A 24,179-nucleotide genomic window follows, 5' to 3' on the forward strand; every position below is an offset into this window, starting at 1 on the left:
CTGATTCACTGGATATAAGGTCCACCCTGTCCAGCTCACCCTGCACCCTTCCCTGTGGCTGTGCTTCACTTCCTGCTTCCACTGGTGCCATATCTTTGCTATTGTCATGACTTCAGTTTTCCTTCGACAGAGATGGACGGAACCTTTGCACCAAAACAGCTTCCATCCCATCACTGACTATGCCACACTTCACTCATTTTCCTTCAGCACCTCCCCTCATGTTATACATCAAGATTAAGCTGTGGGTCCTTATGTTTAGAGCTCTCCTCTTGCTTGCACCTCCAACCATCTCTTTCTAGCATCCCTCCTCTCTGCCTTGGCCATGTACCAGACTTACTGCCCAGTTCCTGCCTTTATCTCCACAAGTGTCTGTTTCTGGTTTCTTTCCCAGTGCTCTTTAGACTCCAGGACAACTTTCCAAGTTGGCCATTCTCTGCAAATTCAAATGCCTCCTTAAAACACACTTCTGCAAGGCTTTTCTGAAATGAGCCTTCCTACTATTCTAACACTAGCCTGCTGCCATAAGTCCTTATCCACACCCTTATCATAGGCCAATTCCAACAAATGCCAGTTTGTGAGATATTAAAGATATGCCATTTCCTTACCAGGCAATGCAGACTTCATTTAAAGCTCTCCTTCACCCCTGACCTCACTCACATTTGTTTTATAATAGCTTATACCCCTTTAACAACAGCAAAGTTATTTCTGGTTTGCACGTTGTGACTTGTGATCAAAACCAGGCCTATTGCCTATCTCTAGATATAAAAACAATGGTCCACTAAACCATTGCACAATACCTTATTCTTAAATATCTATCATGAAAGCATGCAATTCACTTACAAATTACTAAAGCTAGGCTATGGCAGCACCCTGAAGGACTAAGCAGGTCAATTAGATTGGTCCTTATAACCCCAGGAGTGATTACCAACAGCCATCAGCACACTGTAACTGCTTGTTGAGCGAGTGAGTCAGACGGCAATAAGGACTTTTAAGCAGCCAGCAAAAGCACTCAGATTCTTCTACAGGAGAAGTTTATTACAGAGCTCAGCATCTGTGTCTTGCAGCTGCCAAGTGTCCTCCATGTGTTGTTACAGCTGCTGATTCTGCTGTTAAGGAAGGGGGAGCAGAAGGATGAAAAGAGGCAGCGTCAGGAATGTTCAGTTGCTGTAAAACACTGCCAAGCAGATATTCACGTTATCTGCGTGCACAAACTAAGCCATCTAAACATGTGAGCTCACAGCTCTTTGCCGGCTGGTCTCACACTACAGAGAAATCATGTGACAAAGCCACTAGACACTTTTCAAACTACAGGATCTGCTGAAACCCTGAAGTAGCATACCCAGCTATATCAGTTTTGTGACGTGACATGCTCTGACTTGTGAGGACAGACAAGAAAAGAAGCAGGAGGCTTTGGGGAGAGCCAAACAAAGGGGAAACAGACTCACTGCTTCACAGGCAAGACAGTGAGGTGCTCCTCAGTGTCAGCCTGCAGCCATATTTTTAGGTAATGTTACACCACAATTCCACTTAATTCTACAAAAATCATTCTGAAGTATGTCATGATACAGGACCCTGCCACTACCTGGTGCACTAAGTGCAGAGCTAAATACCTAGAGGCTGAAACAAGGTCCTTTGTGTCTCAGTGGCTGTGGGCAAATGCGTGCCTCCCAAAGAAACCTCATTGCCCTCCAGCAGTGAATGATCAACTAATCACTGCTAATTTTGGAAGGCAAAAGACCACCAACATGACCTTGAAGCAGAATATTGTGCTAGCCCTGGAGCAGCCACACTTTCATTGCCAGACCAAAAATGCATCCTAACAGATTTGGACAGTTTTCTTCAGCTGGATTGTGCCACACTTGTATTGATCCACAGTACCATCAAACATAGATAAGATCATAGGAAGAATCAAATTGGGGGAGCTCTCAGGAGGACATCTAGTCCAAACTTCTTTCTTACACCTAACTGTTCTCAAATGTAGAACTTTCTCCTGTGTTCCCGGGTATAAGCAAAGAGCATTGATCTCACCTAGCTCACAGTAAGAAGCTCACCAGGCGTTTCTTGCCCCATTGCGAGGGGAAAAACAAGATAATTTATATGTGGGTCAGGCCTTCTTACCGGGACCAGTACACATTGAGCACAGCTTTGTTACAGAGTGCTGAGAAGACATCCCTCTCTCCCGTTACTGTCTGAAGTCAAGTGGAGTCCATTTAACATCAGGACACCTAAAGGCCCTCTGTAAGCCATGACCCAGAAAACCCAAAGAAAGTTTTAAAACAAAGGACATAGGCCTGCCTGTAGCCTGGCCTTGAAGGCAGTTGAAAAGCAAAAAGCATCCTTGGAGGAACATCTCTAGAAACACAGTGAACAAAAGTGAGGTTTGCAATTTTCTTAGCCTTATTTCCAGGTTCTGGACCATGTCCTTCTGTTAAAAGTGTACATTGCCCCAGCTTTTAAAAGAACACAAGGGAAAAAGTAGTCCCATGGTCTTCAGTCACGCAGCTGCCCTCCTCTCCCAGGCACCTCTGCACTCCATCCTTAAGCACTCCAGCCTCAGACCCAGCCCATACCTCTGGCTGTGGGTGCAGCCAGCCAATGTTTAGGCTGTGTAAGCTGCCTCCATGGGCCCATGCCTGTGCATGTAGTCTGTACGTACCAGGCCCCCAGGAGCTCCTCAGCTGGGCAGCCTCTGGGGCTCTCTTTCAAGGGCTTAGAAATGGGGACAGCCTCTCCCAGGCCATTAAGGGCTGGCTGCTCAGAGTGCTTCTTCTTGGCTTGGCTGCCCTTGCTTCCTGCCTCTCTTATGGGAGCTTTGGCACCAGTGGTCCTCTGCCTTCTGACAGGAGAGACATTGCAGTCAGGACACACTGGTAGCATAGCCCTCCATTCTCTTGCCCTTCTACCCCCACCCTCAGTCTTCACTGATACCACAGAGAAAGCATGGGATAACATTGCAGCACAAGAAAGCCATCAGGCTGCAACAAGGCTTTACCATTGGTCAGATTCTCCTCTCCAATCCATACTGTTTCACCTTCCTCCAGAGGCCAAACCACCCTGTTCCTCCTCCATCCAGCCCCCTCCCACCATCCTCAGGGCTATTTAACTATTTAGTGGAATGAGCTACAGCTGCACATCATCCATGTCAATCAACCCACTGCCTTCGAGGCAAGGTCACAGCTGCATATCATCAATGCTAATCAACCCATTGCCTTCATTCCTCCACAGAACAAGACTATCATTCCTTCCTGAGCAAGACGATGAGGTGTACTGTCCTCTGACTTGTGGAGCCAGACCTGTGGCAGGCGTTGTTTGCACTTGGGGTCCCATTGTCACATGTGAACAGCAAGCTGTCGTGTTCCAGAGACAAGCATCCCTTTTGGAGTTCAGGGTTATGTCTAAACCCAGGAATGCACCCGGTCCTGCTCTTGCCTCCTCTGCCTGTAGTTAGTGTCTCTCAGGTATTTCCATTGCCCTCTTAACCCTTGATTGCTAATGATTGGCCAACCTATGAAAAGGACCAAACAGCACACTACATCTGGTTCTCAGGTGACATTAGAGGAGCTACTCTGTCCAGGATCAGTTCAAGGAGAAAATCCCTTGGGAAGAATAGACCTCATCCTCACTGGGAGCAGCAGAGATGGTGGCTTGGGTGGCGATGGGGATGCTGCAGGGAGAGGGCACAGAAGCGCTGAGCTGCAGTGTGAGGGTGTAGCACTGTGGACAGTGCCAGCTGGTCAACTGGGACATGTGCTAGCAGCCCTGGTGTGGGCAGACAGGAGTGCCCAGTGTTTTGGGTGTATCTTAGGGATCTTGTGGTGCCTGGACAGTCCCCAGTTCTCTCCTTGCATCCCTGCCTGTGGGCACCAGGAGTGCTGCAAGGGCCAGACAGCAGGATGACATGCAACTATGAGCAACTGTGACACTGCCACAACCAGACAGGACGGACGAGCCAGGGAGACTACTCCTGCACCATGGGTGAGAAAACCCCAAAGGAAGTAGCATTAGGTATCCGGCAGCTCCAGCTTGTTCCTCATGGCATTGTTAACTCCAGAAAGCAGCACATGTGGGATAAGGAGAAACAATCTTTAAAAGGGGATATGAAACTGAGGGCAATATAAAGTCCATTTTTCATTTTCATGAAGACATTTTTCATAGGAGCACACAAACCAGTTTATTTGAGTAACTATATGTTGCTTGTCCAAGGGTTATTTACAATAAAGGAGGAGGCATAAAGATACTTTAATGGCTGTGGGTAAACCTGAGCTAGGGTGTGGGTGTGTGTAGCCTCAAGAAAAGATGAAAAACATCAGTATGAAAATATTTTTTATTACACTATTTATGCAAGAAGAAACTTCTAATTTGTCTCTAAAGACTCAAAGTCATGCCCCTATAGTCAGTCTTTGAAGCAAAGGAATTTGTATGTTGCATCAGAAGGAATTGTATTAGGAAATGTTTTTAACAGTGTTCAGTGATTGAAAGTAAGATACAATAGCTTTATGACAAAGAAGCTTATGATGAAGGTCCTTTGTAATAGCTTTTATATTACTGTAAATCATGATGCTTATGGTTTACGTTTTATTAATTCAAATGAAGTGCAAATCAAATGACAGCTGACAGTCTATCAACAGGTTAGTTTAAACAGCTGAATATTATTTTACTTTATATATATTTCAGCTTTTAACAGGATTTTTAATTTTAAATAGTTTTGAGGGTTTTATCCATGGAATATGGCTGGAAGGCTGCAAGATGAGAGCAATATTTAATTTACGCTTGTAAGATATGGGTATTTGGAACCCATTAGAAATTGACTTTTTGTTCTCCCTTTTAATTTTGATTCTTTCATCAGAGATGCCAAGACTAATGCTGTCATGACAGATGGGGAGAGCTCATAGAGACATTGTACGAAAATTACTGGAGCAATGTGTCATTACCATGTAGTACCTTCAAAATGTCACAATGAAAGTAATATTCATTGTGGAACAGGGCTCTGCCTGCAGGGACAAGGCCCCGATTCCCCTCCTAGGTACCAGAAAACATCACACCAGTTTCATTTGCACTGCAGAAAACAGCAATATAAGTATGCTACACACTTGTTCCAAATCACAGCCACCCACTGAGAGAGAGAAAGAACTGCTCCCATTTGTCACCTACTTAATTCTGGGTGTCATTTACCTACTTCAGTCATTCCAGATTGTTTCAGCTCTTTTGTATTTTATTTAATAATACAGTGGAGCACAATAATGCCAGTTATGTCAGCTTCATATTAGTTATTTACTTTAATAACTTGCACACTGTCAGTGGTGTTAATCTATGTTAAGTAGTTAATTTCTGCAAAAAGCATAGGAATATAGCAAAACTTTACAGTGTGCAGAAAAGGTCCTGATTAATCCTAGTAGAAGAAATTAGGTACTCTTTAAAAAGTGTGTAGGTCAAAAATTTCTGCTGGAGGAGTTAGCCATCACAGCAGAGCCCTGTAACGGCACAACATAAAACACATGGAAAGATTATGCAAACTGTGTTAAAACATTGCCTTCAGTTTCAAAGTAAAGCATCAGAAGTGACACCATTTTAAAGAAGATACAGTTCCACTCACAAATCAGAAGGTTACATTTCTTGTTCTGCCTTCCTGGTCTTCATCCATGGAATTCTGTAATGGTTTTGCTGTCAATGGGTATTAAAATATGTCTCTAAGAGAAAGGACTGTTGTGTTATGTTTGGATTTCCAGCTATTCAGAACACTTTTAACTGTGTGTAACCCACTAGAAAATGAATTTCCAGCAACTACTAACATATTTAAGGATGAACACCAGAGCTAGATTAAAAACCGATAGGAGCAGTGCAATGTTTTGCAGCATATGTTGTCCTTGACCCTAGAGGTTTCTCCCTGGCTCTTGGGAAGTTCAGGCTCCTTGTCTACTCTGGCATGATCCAGAGCCACTGAAACCAATGGCAGAACTCTCACTAACTCCCAAAAGCTGGGTCAGAAAAATACGCATCTGTCTTTTTGGTGACGTTTTGTGAGGGAATGAAAACAGTGATACTGAATGCAGTGTTGGTGCTACTTTTCACAAGTAACCGCATGGAAACCACAAGCTTGTTTCACACAGCCCAGTAGCAACCTTCAGATGCAAATAGCTATCAGTTGCTACACTGCCGATTTCGAGCTAAATGATTTTGTATACCATTACTAACCAACTGCCTTCCACCTTCCCCTCCCTCAGTGAATGGTAGTGTACTTAATTCCTTAAAAAAGATTGAGGTATCCAGGAAATTCATCCTTGGTAGGTTCACAGCCTCCGCATCTAGACCTCAAGACTCTACTGTTGGTTAGGTGATGTGGAACATGCAAAAACTTCTTACCTGCCAAAATGGACATGGGAAAGGAAAGGAAACAAAAACAGAAGAGAAAGGAGATCACTATGACAGAAATGCAGTCCAAGAATCTTTCTTCCCTATTCTTATGGTTGCTGAAGAAAAAAAAGAGTGAGAGAATGACAACATTGCCATAAAAACTGAAACAGTAAATGAATAGTAGAGTTGTCAGCTCCTTTGAAACAAACTAATTGTCTGGAAGAACCAGAGACTTTTCTCTATATCAGCTGGTGCAAAGGAGCCATAAATTTGTCCCTAAGAGATTTACTATCTGATTTCTTTCCCCCATAGACTTCCATAAAGATAATGACAACTCCAGAAGAACAACAGTGCATCAAGATATTTCAACAACTGTGGAATAAATTCAGTTTGAGGTGGTCAGTGGAATATTGTGTGGATGCACTACAAAGATTACACTGTTAAACCGTAAAGGCTTAATCTTTGTGGTGCTGAAGATTTCCTGAAAGCTGGCAGTGTTTCTACTCCTAATGAAAACACAGAGCACTACCAAGAACAAGGCCACAAGTTCTCCTAGTGTGGTTGGTCACTCAAGGCAAAAGAGAAAAAGTATCTGCTCTCTGAATGTTCAGAAACTCTGCATTCTTTATTTTAGACACCAGAGAAGCTGTTTAGAGATAAGTAAGCTCTTGGACTCTGCCTGCCGTTGAAAGGCACACACATACCCTTGCATATCTTTATCATATTATTTGCTCATGGGAGAAAATGACCCCACTTTGGAAATCTATTCAGCTGTCAAATCAACCCCTTTATCTGGTTTCATACCGTTAGCTGAGAAGACAAGGATCCCCCTATCAACCCAATTTGGTGTTAACTGATTTAGCTTTCATCAAAATTTTTTTTCTTAAGTCAGAAGAGACCCAGAAGTTACATCTTTGGGGGCTTTCCAAATGAGGTCCAAAAAACCTCACTTGGCAAAACACTTTGTGTAGGGATGTATTCAAATGTTCAGAAATGTCCCCATAGGTGAAATGATACCATGAAGTGAAATGGTGGGTGCAAAATGAGTGGCCTGGGCTATGTATGTAAGGCAGCACAATTACAACTGTCTGTTCTGGATTTAAAACCTGCCTTACAGCTGTAACAGGATTCTTTGGTGAGGGCAATAAAAAGAGCTATTAGTGTATTCATATTTATTTATCTGAGCTCTCAAAGTACTCATAGCCATACTGAGACAGCTAGGTAAAAAGTACAGTTTTATTTTACTGAAACTGTTTTCTAGATTAATTAAATATACAATGTAGTGCTGCCTTAAATGTAGCTAAGGATATGTGCAGCTTTGACACTTAGATCTCAGCTGCAGGTTTAAATAGAGTCTTCCTCCAGGAGCTGGCCTGGAGAAGTCAGTAGCGCTACTTCTACAGTAAGGCACTACTAACCATGAGTAAGGGTGCAAGGATCTGGACTTAAGCTAACAGAAGTGATGACGTGTGAAAGGTTTCTGCTTCATTTTGACATGGCGATACAAGGGATAGGCAGATTTTGGGACAGACCATCTTTATCTGTCTGACAGTCTAGGGATTTAAGCTGTGTCTATCACTCTGGCATTTCTGTGTGCTCAGACAGCATCTGTAGGAAACATTCCCAATTATTCTCTTAAAGTAAAGTGGTCAGGGCTGTTTATCCTAGGCAGAATCCCTGGAAGAGCTTCATTTCTTTTTATTTGTAGAGGAGGGACTTGGGGGGAGCAGAGAAAAGGGGATAAGAGAAAAGTGCAATCCTGATGAGAAGCTAGGGCAGCCTCTCCACTTGGTGATCCTTAAAAGGACTTGCACTCGTTAGCCCTTGGACCCTCAAACAGAGCTACACTGCCTGGGGAGCTAAAAATGGTGTCCTATGAGGAATACTATTTAAAGAGATTTCCCTGAGTGCAGGACAACACCGTGCACCGCCTGCCTCATGCATACAAAGAAAGGCCGCTCCCCTCTGCCCCCAGGACATCCCCTGCCTCTCACACTGCCCCAGGTACTGGGAGCCAGAGGGACATGGCCCCTCACTGCCAGAAAACCAGACCAATCCACAAGGAAAGGATTCCCACATGTGCTTGACAGGGCAAATGCATCCCAGGCATGCTGGAGACACCTGGCTGGTCAGCACTCACTTCAACCAGGCTGCTAGTGCGAAATCCTGATTTTTCACAAGAAAGAAATTTTACAATGCACATTTTACATTGGGTTAAGGTTTGAACCTTTCTACCTTGACAGAGTCTCCGTAACATCCAATTTTTATGGGTACCTGAAGAGTAGTTCTCGAATATTAATGTTCTCTGTTTCTTTAGGTGTATATTGCAGGTATCACAACATATTTTTATTGGTGTTTGATGGCTGCTTTATTTGCCAAGTACTCATATCAAATTTATGGAAAGCTATTTCTGAGCAATATAAATGTGGGAAATCCCTTTTGTTGAGACATGGTATTAATCATGTTAGTGCCTAGATCTCTGTACCTTTATATCAACAACATAGACTGCATCAGTGTCTACAGTCAGCTCCTAAAAATACACTATCTTTTGACAGATTTCATGCCTCAGAGGATATGGGATAGCCTGGTTCTTTAATGACCGACTGTCACCACAGCATTCCCTCTTCCTTCTTTTTCCCTGACACGTTGCCTACACCTTTGCATGTTTAGGACTAGATGGATGGAATGAGTGACGTGGGAACTGCCTTATCCTGAGTGTTAATAAAAGTCACAGCAGTAGCAGCAGGGATGCCAGTACAGGTGAGGATCAGATCACAGCATTGCTTAGCATGTATGTGAGTGTATTCCCAGATTAGGAGCAGTGAGCACTTTCAGTAATCCCCATTACTGACAGCAGGTCTGTCTCCTGCTATCCACAATCATACATTGCAAAAAGGAGAGTGGCACACAGCCTCCACATGGACATCCTATCTCCTTATGTAGTCATAACAGGGACTTTGTGGGAAACAACAGCTTAGCCCACCCACATCGGTTGTTCATTCTCCTGCCTCACAGCATGGAGGTATTTAATCAGCAGTGAGAAATGCAAGGAGGATACAGGTACATCACTAGAGTATCCTGGTGCTAGACATGATCCTTTCCTTATGGCAAAGACTATTCCAACAAGGATCACCTCCACACCATGAAGCCACGTCCAATGCCTGGTGCAAAAGAGGCACATTGTATCATATCATATCGTATTGTATCATACTGTATCATATCATCTCTCCTCTTCAGTGTCTATTTATTCGGTCTTCTATTTGCACGTTTATGGCCAGCCCATTCTGATTTTCCTATGTATGTTAATCTGCACGGGCACTGTGCATGAGAGCCTAGGACTTTTATTATTACTTCCTTGACTCTTTGCTTTACCTGTGAAAGTAGTTCTGTTGGCACCCAGCTGAACCTCCCTCAGTCTGTCCCTGGTCCTCTCTCACTCATCCTCCCCTTGTCTCCCTTGTTCTAGTACAGACCCAGTGCCACAAATCTGTCTACTGAACACCTGGTGGGCTCATCCCAGTCCCACCACGTAGTCAGGCAGAGAGAAATTCCCCTGCAGAGAGTGAGAATAGGTTAATTAAGTGCAAATAAATCATCCAGAAATTTGTCCCCACACTGGTGCACCTACAATTGTTTACCAGTATTTTCCAAAAACTGTTTCATTAGGTCTTCACTAACTTGAATTCAGTGCTTGGGAAAACCCTGTCTGAATGAGAGCTGCCAGCATGATGACTCCAGAAGTGACAGAGCTGCCACATCCTGGATCTGAGCTAATGCAACACACCGTGCGGTTGACCTGCACATGTAAAGCAAGTCTGACACATTCCAGAGCTATGGACACCCTGCCTTGGCACAAATCACCTCTGTATCACTTGTGCAATGATTTTGGTGCCTAGAAACATGTTCTTTCCTGTGGGATTTCCAGGAACATGGTGGTTCATCACACAAAACTGCTAGGCAATAAATTACGCTTACAAGCACTGCTCTTTCACTAAAACTTTTAGTCCAGGACAGTAATGTCTGATCACCTTTGGAAGAAAAAATGCTGTGTTCATTTACTATGTACATTATATCTCCACTGCTGAAAAACATCAGAAATTGTCAGGGGTCTGTTGGTAGATCTCTTCTGGTTTACACCATCAGATGCCTGGCCCCCAGCAGCACAGTGGGAACCGCACTTGTTTCTACAAAAGATCTGACCACTAAACACAGAAGTTTAGAGAGCAGTGGTCCTAACACTGAAAGAATAGCTCTCTCCAGACCAGTGCAATGTTGATCACCCCAGTAAGTAGGCCAATTTTTGCCAAATATGGTGATGATTTTTTCTCTCCTGTGTTGAGAGGGTTAGGGACATGGTTTACTGGTGGACTTGGCAATGCTGGGTTAACAGTTGGACTTGATGATCTTAAAGATCTTTTCCAACCTAATTGATTCTATGATTCTATGAGACCACCCACCCACTATGCACAGGGCACTTGGATAGCAGCTATAATAGAAAGATTTTAACCTCAGCTAATGGCAACCAGAAACTGACAGACTCATTTTCTTATTACCAGTCTTCTTAGGACTGAACAGGCAATTATTTCCTTGAGACTGCTTCTGTGTACTAAATTACATGGACTATCTCCAAAGAGTAATGACAACTCAGTAATCTGGGTATAAGCTGGGTTACCTCTGTCCCCGACCCACAAACTGCTCTCACTAACCTTGCAGTGGTGTTGACAGACTCCAGAAATAGCCATGGACAGTGTTTTCTTACTAGAAGTCAGGTCTGGGTCATATCAGTGGGGGAGGTGAATTAAAAATGACAAGAGGAGCCATCCAGAGAGGTCTCATCCCTCTCTACGCACAGTCCCCAAAGGTGGTGGTATTGAACCATGCCCAGCATGCAGCCCCTTGTAAACACGAGCGAACCCTTTTAAAGCTGGAACTATGGGTGCCTGACACCTTTTGTGCTTCCTGCCTCTCTAATATCCCCCCTCACATTCCTTCGCTGCTAAATGAATGGCACAACTTTCTCAATGTTTTCTTTTTCCCAACTCCTTCTTACAGTTTTCATTTCATTTTAATGCAAGGGCACCAATCCTAGTTTATGTCATAATAGATGGACAACAATAGTGCAATTTAACTAAAATAACATGCTAAACAGTGCTACATGTTGACGGAGTCATGATGGATAAAATTTGGAGTGTTTTGGTGGTTTATATCTTCAAAGAAAAGCTGGCAAGTGTACAGAGTGACAAATGTATTTAAGAATCTATGCCATTCAAATGATAGTACCACATGTCTGTTTGGGATTTTTCCCGTCTAAATGTGGGAATATGGGCACAGATTCACTTGCATACTGTGTTCTTCTAACATAAAGTGTCAGCATCTCAGAGGGTGTGTCAGTGGCACCCGATGTCACTAGATACACATTGCAAAGGAGGCAGACGAAATAAGTGTACGTTATATGTGCCAGGCAGTCTTTATTTAGTTATTTCATGTAAAAAAAGGAGGGGATCATGCCCAAAACATTCTCACTGCAAATTTATATCAGCATGAGAAAGAGAAAAATGTATCATTTGCATTTCAAGGCATTGCAAGTCCCTATCCTAGCTGAAGTCATCTGCAATTGCAATACAAAAAGACCAGATCCTGATGTGAGCAACAATGATGTAAAAACCCCACTAATTCACATCATTTTTACTGAATTATTCTGCATTTACACCAGTTTCACTAAGATGGAAGCTGGCTCGAGGTCTTTACATAATCTATACATTCCATGCCTTTTTCTCCTTTTATTTGTCACTATAAGCCACCTCCTTTGTTGATTATTTTTTATTTGTGGAATGTATTCATATTCTCAGAGTCCATCTGCTAAAAGTATCCTATTTAAAAGAAGATGGCATCATTAGCTATCCTCTCTCGCTATAAAGAAAGGAGCAGTTCCCATATTTTTACCCAGTTCAGTGGCTCAGTGGATGCACTAATCTTGCTGAACACTTCAGTTTAGATGGTATATCAATGAGGCATTCAAACAGAGCAGTTTATACACAAAAATTCTGTCTGCTTTGTAAAAGATTATCCTTTTATAAACACTCTGCGGAAAACATAAAAGCAAATAGGGGACAGCACATAGGACAGGAAAGATGTTAGAAGGGAGATTAATACTGAATGGGTCGAAATGAATGGTGCTTACCAAAACGAGGTCCAGATACTTTGGCTGCAGTGAAACATAAATAATGGGAATGACACATCGTTTATTCGGGATAATGAGTTGATCCGAAGTAGGGGCCTAGAACAAGAGATTAAAGATTAAATATCCATCTCCTGATGAATATCAGTAGCAAACTTTAACCTTTTCCTTCCAAAAGCACAATTTCTTTGAACAATCATGTCAGCACAACACAGTGAAGAAATGCGCTAAAGCAAACTTAAATCACATTCTTATCTTATCCTGTAAGAAAACACTGTTTCATATTTTAAGATAGAGAATTGTATTGTTATTTCCAGGCTTGTAACTCTTTTGGAATAATTATACGAGAACACAAAGATTTTGCTTGATGTTTTGCATTAGAAAAATCTGGCTTTAGCATTTATTGCTTACATTTTAGTTCTCTGCAATAATTGAAGAAAGAACATACCCATCCTGAACATTCACTTGGGTAGAGAGATAATGACAAAAAGCAGCCTGCTGGAAAAGCACAGCATACCACATGCTGAATTAGAGTCTTGAATGCAAGGAGGACTTGGAAGATGCCACAAGCTTTGGATCAGGAAGGGCTGGAAGTGTAGCGAAGGGGGGAAAAGCACAGACAACTGGGGACAGCAGGCTGACTGTACTGCAGTGCTGGCAACCCGTCCAAGCTGGTCAATTAGTGGTCCTTCTAGCTCAAGATGCTGTACTGCAACTGAGGCAGAAGACATAGGACAAGTGGGAATCTGGATAGCTGTGGCTTGCCCAGAACTTGGAACAGAGCAGCTGCTGAATGCACGCAGCCAGCCAAGCCCCGCATTGTGGTTTTGTTTCTGATGGCTGCCTCCTGAAAGAGGGATAAAACTGGGGACAGGGGGAGGAGGGAGGAGGGGGCGAGACTTTCAAATGACATTTAGAAAACAGCAAAGCTAGGAGGCAAGGGTGAGTTCAGCATGCTTTCACCTGCTCTGTGGAAAGGGGTTCACAAGCAAAAGGAGTTTGTGGTTTCGTTCTACTCTCTAGGGAATGTGCTGTCCCGGTGCCAAACCAGCATGCATGTACAGTTGGCAGTTTCTCTGCAGAAGAAGCCTAGCACTAGGAGCTGTGGAAAAGTATCCATTTTTACTTGGTAAATATTTGCATGCAAAACCAGATATTCCCATAGGTTTTTGTGAAGCTCTGTGAATTTGTTAAAAGGAAGGATTTTTGATTTGTGCTGGGGGAGTGTGCATGCATGGACACACAGTTCCAGTGAGGACATGGTCCTGGAGGATGAGCTTGTTGAAATGGTATCTTGAAGGACACTGAATACCTTTCAGAGGGCAGGCCCCACATTTTGCAAAATTCACACATTGGCAACAGAATAAAAATATTACCATTTCACACTGTCCCTTTTTACCATGAAATCGGACAGGATTTGTTGTGTTTCCCTCTCCTCCTGGGTGAGGTACCTTTCCTCCCAGGCTGTCCTGCAACACCATCACTCTACTGCCCTCACCCTAAAACCTCCTGAAGACATCCTGAAACCTTCTGCTGCTGTATCACAGGTAATATGCAGAGAATAGGATCACAGGTTTCAGGAAGGCCAGATAAATACAGGTGAAGGAATGGGACCTTCTTGTGCTGGATTGGTAGAGGAGGCAGAGCTGACAAATCAATAGTAAGGGTGTGAAAACAAGACATATGGCTGGTTATCATCGTGGTCAGCCAGGGCTAGGCTCAGCAGCGTTTGGCTAGCCTAGGCAGCCCCATGCTGGAGAATGGGTCAGGTTTTCTGTGGCTGCTTGCAATGGCGAGGGGAAGGGGAGGTCCCTCTCACTCGTGCCAAAGCAGCAGCCTCTGCTCTGGGGAGCTGAAGTGCTGATCTCTGGGGACACAGCGCCGTGCTTGGCTCAGCTGCTCTACCCATTTTCAGCACCCTGCACTGATTTCCAGCCAGACAGGCTTTTATCCTTGAGATACGAGCAGCGACTTTCCTTTTATTCAGAAAGAAGCAGCCATTTTCGAGCATTATAGCAGCGCTGATAATACATATTACAAACAGCAGAGCTGCAAAGGGATGCCAGAGCCCTGCTGCTCACTGATGCCCGACCTTAGGAAAGCCCACATAACCATACCACACCACAGCATCTTGCCTGTGCAATGGGGACCACCCTGTCTGGGGGCACATGGCACTGCAGGAGGGGCAGGGCCACCACCACCATGCGTGCTCCTCCTCTCAGGGGGCTGAGGTGCTCCTCACACAGCAAAATACACTCCCTGTCAGATCTTCAGGGGATATTCGAGGCATACTACAGTGAAAGTTGGTGTAGATACACACAACAACCCCAGCATGTTGCAGGGGAGAAAGCACGGCCTCTAACACCTCCATCATGGCACAAAATGGCACCTGAGGCTTCCAGCAGCCTGCAGTGCCCTCCCTGGGGAGGGAAATGGCGGCGCTGGGCCGCACCTGCCTCACCTCACCTCACCTCACTGAGGAGGAGGAGGAGCAGCTCCCAGCTGCTGTGACTCCAGCACACCAATGGCTTTTGCTTGGAAAGTATTTGTGACTCAACTTAAAATTAGCCCTTAATAACATGGAGATGGTGATCCGAGCAGCAGGAGACAGAGAAAAGAGTATTCTGGGAGTATTTGTCCAAATTCAGCAGGTAAAGGTGAGCTTGCCAGGGTTGCTTCCAGTATGGAATCTCAACTTGTCAGCTAAAATCACAACAGTTTTTATTCATGGAGAACTATCCGCTTGAACATCTGAGTACGTATAGGAAGGAGGGATTTGGGTTGTAAATGAGATGGGTGTTTCCCTATGCAAAATGTCGACTCCAGGAAAGAAAGCACAAGTTCCTTGTGAAACTGCTCTGGGAAGAACCAGAACTCAGATGTTCAGTCTGTCTTGCACGAGGGAATTGCATTTTAAAACATGTGTGAATAAACGTGTGCAAACAGACATGAGTTTTCTTAGCAAATGGCCACAGCGCCTGCAGGCACTGTGAGGTGTCAGCCTGACGCTCCTCCCTATGGTGGGGGCTGGCGGGCCAGGCATCCGCAACACCCTCAGCTCCCCCGCCGTCATCGCCTGCCCCTGCCCTGGGCTCCCTGCACCATCCATGGAGAGAAAATGGGGCACCATTCGCCTCGTCCTAGCGGCTGAGGGGGAACCCACCAAAACCCCACCTCTCTTCTTTGGTTAGTTGAATCTCACTCATACAATATTTTATTGGTAGCGTGTCATTAATGATGCAGGTATTGATAATGAACCTGTGTTTTTACAGGTGTGACTGATTTGTTAGATACTCGGGTATTCTGATTCAAATAATGTAATCTTTTATAGTGCCAGCCTTTGAAAAACAACAGCATTTTCACATTGCCCATGTAAGTTTACTAGATGCGTGTTACCCATTTAGCATCCAGAGGGGCTTGAACTGAGCAAAATTATCAGAAATTTAATTCTTTTCTATCACAGGGTGGGAAGCTTAGAGTCTGCCAGAGACCTTTGCACACTGAACTTGAATCCAAGTGTCACCCCAAGCAGTCATGGAATATGGGAACATTTAGCCTTGCACCTGGTTAGAGATCTGGAATCTGGGTTTAGGTCCATTAACCAGAAGTAGTAGACAGAAGCACATCAGCAAACCTTACTTAGGCCATTCTAGGATGGAAATGGCCTGTCTGCACCTGGTCCAGTTCAGGGAGCAGGACTGATGAGCACCTTGAGGCAACCTGATACTGGGGCAGCTAGCAAGGTCCTCAGGTGTGGTGCAGGGTTTGGCAGCCAGAGGCAGGGCACGCGGGGCTGTAAAGGCAGGCTGCCCCTCTTTCTGCCCCTCAGGGGTGAAGCAACACCCTGCCTGGCATCCCTTTACATCAAAGGAGCCTTCCAGAGGCCCTACTGATGGTCATGGGGGAGCCACAAGAGCAGCGTAAAGCTGCTTGAGCAGAGTTAGCAGTGTGCTCCCATATGGTCTTGGATTGTACCTTTCCACAAACCAGCTGTACCTCTCAAATAAATACGTACTGGGCAAAGCTCAGAAATGCATCTTTCTGGAGATTATTTCCATCTGCACATCACAAAGGATATATTGATTTAGCTACACTCCTGAGATCAGAGTGGAAACACTATAGCCGGGAAGCAGACACATGTGCTGCTTATCAAAGCTATACATACGGTACAAAAGATACCAGAGTGGAGAGAAACCGGCTATATTTGCACAAGCACACGACCTGCTCTGTAATTCTCTAAAACAAAGGAAAAGGAAGTGCTGAATGCTACTGTTCCTGGGCCGTGCAAATGGCATGTCAGGAGCACACCGATCCTGGCTGAACTCACAGACATGAGGAACATAAGTAGTTGATAATTGCTGTAGATATCAAGGATTGCCCCCCAAAGCCTGTTTATTTTGATTTATTAGTTTGTGTTCCTTGGAACTGCAGAAAAATGCAATATTTGGTGCAATAGGAAATTATATCCCAGGAGGTATACCAAAGGAAGAAGTCGTATCTCTTTCAGAGATGAGTGCAAAGTGGAACATGTCACCAGAGCAAGGTTGTATTCCCCCTGCAAAGCTCTTTCACCCATCCACAAGGAGGATGACTTACACATTCCTCAAATTCATGGCATCTGGGCTTGTAGAGGGTGACATAATTAAGCTCAAAAACTACAAAACAAGTCCATTAACCAGATCATGCAGTATGCTGGCAATGTACATACCTCAAACTGGTTCCAGAGCTATCAGCGTAATGGTCATCTGTGGGGGTAGAGAGGCCACTCAGGTCTTTTGCAGCATTAATCCTTCCTGGTGTCTCTGGGATAATGGAGAGTAGAGAACATTATTAGAGGGAAATCACAGAATCATTTAGAAAAGATTGAGTCCAACCATAAGTCTAACATTGCCAAGTCCACCACTAAATCATGTCCCTAAGTGCCACATCTACACATCTTTTAACCTCCAGGGATGGTGACTCCACCACTTCCCTGGGCAGCCTGTTCTAATGCTTGATAAGCCTTTTTGGTAAATAATTTTTTCTTGATATCCAATCTAAACCTTCCTCAGCACAACCTGAGGCCATTTCCTCTCATCCTACCACTTCTTACTCAGGAAAAGACATCAACACCCATGTCACTACAACCTCCATTCAGGTTGTTACATATATATAAATAAGCATATATAGGACAATCCTGCACTTATTTCAGAGTTTTTTTGGCTTTTTGTAGTTTTGCATTTTACCATAAATTAGGCCACAAACAGCAGAAATGTCTCTGGGGGTGAGAGTAAAGGATTACTAAGCTCCTCTTCTTTCTTGCCTCCAACCTCTTTTGCACCTCTCCTGTAGCTAACGATCTCCCGCCCTCACCGCTGAGTCAACAAGACACATCTCATGAGCAGTACTTGGCCACTTACAGTGCAACCAAACCAGATTAAACCAACTCGTCTTTGCTGCAGAACCCTGGCATTGAAGCCATCACACAGTATGTGCTACTGCTGTTGTGTGCATATCCACAGAAGATTTCTTTCCCTAGACAAAATGATCAGATGGAATGAACACCTCTTCTATGAGGACAGGCTGAGACAGCTGCTGTTGTTCAGCCTGGAGAAGAGAGGGATGCAGGAAGACCTTACTGCAGCCTTTCAATACTTAAAGGGGGCTTGTAAGAAAGATGGGGACAGACTTTTTATCAGGGCCTGTAGCAACAGGACAAGGGGTAGTGGTTTTCAACTAAAAGAGGGTAGATTCAGGCTAGATATAAGGAAGAAACTTTTTTACAATGAGGGTGGTGAGGCACTGGAACAGGTTGCCCGGAGAGGTTCAGGTTGGACAAGGCTCTGGGCAACCTGATCTAGTTGAAGATGTCCCAGCTCATTGCAGGGTATTTGGACTAGATGACCTTTAAAGGTCCCTTCCAACTCAAACTATTATATGATTCTATGACAAAGAAGCCTCTTCTTGGGGGGATTTGGACAAAAGGTCAGTCAGCAGCCTCTCAAGAAGATGAAGGCCAAGAACCACTGGCTCTGACAAAAAAAGGTGGTGAAGTGCCCTCAGCACCAAGATAGAATTGCCATCAAGTCACTCTTGTGTTTCCTCTACTGATCTAATGCCCCGTGTAAGTCAGAAAAGCATAAAAAAGAAATCTTTGATGGCTGCAAAAGATTTTCAAGTAAATGACTGATCACCTTGACAACGCTCAGGTGAAGAAATAGTCATTCCAAAACACACAGCCACCTTCTACAGTCAAATTGAGACCACTTGCAAGCCCAGGATGGCTGAAATGATACACAGTATATTGCCTGCTCACAGGGAAGAGCCGACCCTGGATGCTTGGCCTCAAGACTTCCATCTAATGTCTCCAAATTGAACCAGTCTAGGAGAAAGGGATCAGTGAATCCCAAACCCACTGATGTTTCCTCAGCACAGGGTTTGCTTGCTCTGCGGTAACTTGTTCTGCAACAAGCGAGACCTCCTCCTGAGCAAAGGATGCAGAATCAGGCACGAAAAATGGCATAACTGCTTTTCCCTGGAAAATTCCACCCAACATCTGCACAGCAGCTGGATTTCCCAAGTCTATTATCTCATTTCACTGATCTGAATGGATTTGCTCTCAGAACAGTTGCAGATCTGTATATATTACTCATGGCTTGATTCACCATGGTTTTACCTGAATGAAATAATAATTAGCTACACTGTCTCCCCTCCTCCCACTCCCAAATGCTAATTAATTGCAATTCATGACTGAAAAAAGTGGCACATGAATGGTCACTTCGGTCCAAAACGTTACTCAGTTCTAAAAATCCAAACCAACCCTAGTCACTTCACAGTTCAGAACATTAGTGGCAAATAAGTTCTGCTTCAGTCTCATTCTTTCCATTACTGGAGCCTTAAACACTTTTTTTTTTCTTTTTTTTTTTTTTTTTTCCAGATCCAGCCAGAGAGATGCATTGCTAATACACTGGCCCAGCATGGGCACTCTTACTAATCTTGGGCAGTTCTTTAATCCAAGAAAGGTCCCAAAGGAGAAAGTATGACTGCGGTGTTCAGCATGAAGTAAAGACACCAGGCAGGTTCTGGCATCTTAAGTTTGCAGATTTTGATCTACGATCCAGAGCCCCTTACAACAGCTTTGCCATCTCTGTAACTCAAAAGCCATAAATAATTTTACCACAAAACACTTATGCCTCCTACTGAAATGCACGTACATGCCAACAAGTCCTCAACAATGAGGCATTTTACATGAAGATTCAGAAGTACGAAGAACATGTTCAAGGCATTCCCAAGAAGAATTTTACGGGGTCTACTTCCCTTTACATGCTTAATGGTCACAGCTAGGTTTAGAATGAAATGTCACATATTTTCCTCTTCTGTTTTTTAACTTATTGCTGTTTATAACCCTTACACTCAGCAAACAAACTGGGCTATTCAACTCTGCATTTTCTAATGACGCCAGCCTTTATTCTTTCTCCCTATAACAAAAACCCTTTGAAGTCCCATGCCGTTCGTTACACGTATTCTGATATTTCCCCAGCAAGGATGTAATAGGAGCCAAAACAAGCCTCCAGGTGCCAATATTGCACCTGACAAATTAGGCACACGACTGGAAAAGGATGGGCCCATCCTTCTGCTTAATGTTCATTTCCTCTCATTTCCACATTAACAGGAAGTAGTTGGAATGGAAAAAAGGCTTTCCTTAAAGACCCGAACTATCAAAAGGCCTGGAGCTGTTTCTCCTTGCAAACAAAACACTTGGAAGCCAGCTATGTCCTATGATTTGAAGCTCATTTACAATGACTTATTTAACCCCTACTGATGGCACGACGAACAGGATGTTATGATTTATTTAACACTTAAAGCGGGTGTGAGAACAAGGTGGATGGTGCCCTTAGACGTAGTCTTTTCATAATTTATTACTCTAAGTGCTTAATTTTTCCTCAGGGAAGCCTTTGATAGCCGGCTGCTGCAGTGTGGTTAAGTGCGTGCATTAAGCTGTAAAGCAAAAAATATTAATAATAATACTAAAAATAATAACTGTAACAGAAGTTATTATTTCGCATAATAATAACTTGCACATATTGCTCAGCTGGAACTCTGAAGTGATATCCCCATAACAACTGAATTGACTTGAGGACATTTAATGGAGCAACATAAAGATTGTTGAATTTACCTTGTGAAGACTTCAGCTGCACAATCTAGGCACAAACACAAAGCAAACTCACTCTCACAAAATGCTGCACGGCTCCTAGAAGGCCACTGGAGAACCGTAACAAAGCCGGCTAGAAAAAAAAATAAAATGACTAACATCTCCTACGCTGGTACCACAGGGGACCCTGGCCAAGAACAGACTCACAAAAAATGTTACGTCTGACTTGCTTTAAAGTTGAACTGCTGCTTAATAATGTTGTAGCATGCCTCAGAGGGTTTATCTTAAAGCACCTTCTTTTGAATGGTCTGTAATCTTTATCTGGAATACAGGACCATCCTTTAGAAACCGTTTTTATGTCAAAGTTACTCAGTGAAATAATGCATAGATCTCCTACCCTCTGGAGATCAGTGTTCAGCTCTGCTTCATGTCATTACATTGAAGGCCCTTGGTGACTTTAGCAAGCAAGATCTGTAGGAACGCTTGCACCTGTGGATAAAGGATTGCAACCTTGAATGATAAATACATATTTCTGGGGGTTTTTTTCCCTCTTGAGCATGCATGTGTGAGCGTAAGTTGTATTTTAATCTAGACAGGCAGGTAATACATTTCACTTTTAGGAGATGAAGTAACGATTTTAGCAAATTACATTCGTCTCTTTAATCTTATATTTCCATGCACACTGAGTTAAATGTTGTAAAACTATCAATTCTGTCAAAACCTAACAGAAAGAAAACAAGAAACCCTGCAATCTTAATGTCCAAACTGACTGGTGATTATCAGGAATTAAATGTGCAGGAATTCCAAATCTTTTCTGATCGGAGATGTCTAGATGACTTTTGTTTTTCCATAATTGTATGAGGTTCCTACATAGTATTTAAGAATCAATTATATTGCAATTGATGTAATTAACTCTAATAATCCAGTAAAAGTCAGTAGGAGGGCTATTCAAGTCAATAGAAAAGAGGGACTATATTATGAAGGTGTTATTAACCTATACAGATTTTTACTAGACATTTCCTTTTCTTACATAATAAATATACAGTGATGAGGAAGGCTGTCATTATAATTTAATGGGAACAATGGCTCATCACTTCCTTTCCTCTACAAGCCTTGACTAATTCTACATACGGTGTATAAGTAAAATGAAGTTAAATGAATCTCGCAAATTAGCTATTAATCATCCATCAATCATCTGTTGCTCCATGATTAAAATCTGTGTTGCATTCAGAGCTGGGAAAGGTATTTGGGGAGTGGCAGGAGCTACATGTACATCTTCCAGTTCATTTATTCATGCACTTCCATTTTGCATTGCCAAGGGTACTTACTGAAACCAGTCCTGAAGTCAGAGGAAGTCTCCTGAGGAAAGTTTCAGCCCTTCCCAGGATAAAGTAAAACTCTCATTTACATATTTATAGGCATTGCTCTGGCTTTAAGCATTGTGACCTATGAGAGCCTCATTCATGCTTCTGAATTCAGTCAGACAACTCTTTTTGGGGAAAGAAAGCAACACTATGAAGTCAGGGATACTGAGGCAGTGGTCTGCCACATGCCATGCAAAGTGAGGAAGAACATTCCTCTGTCCAAGATCCTAATCTCCTGTTTTACTCTCTAAGCCTTTTGCATTGCCTGATGAGGCAAAAGGGAGTTCCGCTTGAATGTGACTACTAAAATTGGGCTTTTTAGGAACTTCTGTCTTCATCTTCAGCAAGCTGAGCATAAGCCTCATTAGATATAGAAGACTGCATTAGCAGAAGTGCTTGTCTTGACAGTAGACAAAGATCAATCAACTGTGCTACTGTTATTTGATGTACCAGGTGCCTTCTACATGGCTGGCTACAGGTGACCCTCTTGCCTTGCACTCTGGTACCTCAGTCTGGGCAGCTCCCCATGGCATCACGCATCTTTCTCAAAAACCAGAACACACCATTGTGAGCAGCTCCAAAACATACCCAAGTACACAGTGACTTGGTGATATTCCTACATCGAGCTGAGGTGATCAGAAAAGGTCCAGGAGAAGGCAATGACAGACAGTGTTTTATTTATTCTGGTATATCCTCAGTATATGTCACTGAATTTATGCAAAGAATGAGGCTGAGGCTGAGGTTGGGGCTGAGGCTGAGGCTGAGGCTGAGGCTGAGGCTGAGGCTGAGGAGAGGAGCTTTGTTTGTCTGCTGTTAAAATACTTTGTATAAGATCTTGGGAAGAGGATGTAATTTTGAAAGCTCTTCCTATACAGACCCCTCTCCACCTTTGTTCACATGTTTACACTGCTTTGCATAAAACATAGTATGTGTACTCAACTAAAGAAAGAGGGAGCTGTGATGTTGCAATAAATACAACATACAGGAGTCCAGTAAAGCTTTGTAACTACGGTGCTGATTATTTAAAAAAAAAAATCACAGCAGTAGGGCAAGTGCTCTACAGATATCAATAGTTTCACCAGAACTGACCTATGTTACACAGAATGAATGAGCTTTGACTACAGGAACACAGATAGGCAACCCTGCTGACTCCTGCTGAATAAACCTATTGTAAAGCTGGCTAGCAACATCCTTCCAGGGCTCTTGGACTTGTGGCTTCATCTAGTCCGGGACTCCTGAGAGCATTTTTTTTTCTTTATAACAGCATTACACTTTCCTATATTGCTAAACACAGAAGACACTTCTGATGTTCGCATTGCGAGCTTCACTCGCGGCATACTTGATTTGGTGGTGTTTGACAAAGCCTGTGCTTTAATTCAGGAGCCAGTTCTGTGATAACAAGGACATAGAAGGAAAAAGCAGTGCTCCGTGAGGCATTAAACCTCCTTTTTTCTTGTTGCAGGCCAAAGCAAAATGCCCACAGGCATCACACAGACCCACATACCAATAATTAGTTCACCACAGCAGGTATACCTCACCACAAAAGCTGTATTTTGAAAATGAGATCTTTTCTTTTGGGAGAATCACAATGCCTAACTTCTGGGCATGGGAAGTTAGGTTACGATGGGGTGTGAGCAGAATGCAATGCCGCCTGCTGCCAGCGCCTCCCAGGGTCCCAGCTCCGCTGCCCTGCACTGTGCCAGTGCTACACGAGAAGCACACGGGTGTTTTTCAGGTGTCTTTGGAACTGCAAGCCCACGCAAACAAGCTGTGCCAAAAATGATAGACTGAGAACTGTTAAAGTACAGCAATTCAGCAGTCAAAACTTCCTTTATTTAAATCCCCAAACACCACTTAGTTATGTAATAATCTCAGTTCTTCCATGCTCCACGAGCTTGCCTTAAATTGTCTGGAGCAGCTCCTCAGCCGACACAGATAGTCCCAGCCTGCAGAAGGCAGTGGAACTGGGACGGTTCCTACCAGCTGCTGCTTTGCCCCAACTGCAATTGCATTTCACACACAAAAGATGACAATAATCTACAAAAAAAACCAAACCAAAACAAAACAAAAAAAACCCCCACCCTCTCCTCAGTTTGAATTTTCATCTGCAAGAAAAGATTCCAGTGTTTGGGCTTCCATGGAAAATCAATATGGT

General features: G+C 43.5%; 1 long non-coding RNA gene across 2 annotated transcripts in view; it reads right to left on the reverse strand.

Annotated features, from left to right (window-relative positions):
* The window catches only part of LOC119156343, a 67,380-nt gene that overhangs the window by 26,055 nt on the left and 17,146 nt on the right, over positions 1-24,179 (reverse strand). For both annotated transcript variants that reach the window (XR_005107079.1, XR_005107078.1), the window contains exons 2-3: positions 17,238-17,331; positions 12,533-12,628 (exon numbers count right to left, since the gene is read on the reverse strand). This is a non-coding gene — a long non-coding RNA (uncharacterized LOC119156343). The remainder of the gene's footprint in view (positions 1-12,532; positions 12,629-17,237; positions 17,332-24,179) is intronic.

Source organism: Falco rusticolus, chromosome 12 (genome assembly GCF_015220075.1).
Source record: "Falco rusticolus isolate bFalRus1 chromosome 12, bFalRus1.pri, whole genome shotgun sequence".
NCBI classification, from domain to species: Eukaryota; Metazoa; Chordata; class Aves; order Falconiformes; family Falconidae; genus Falco; species Falco rusticolus.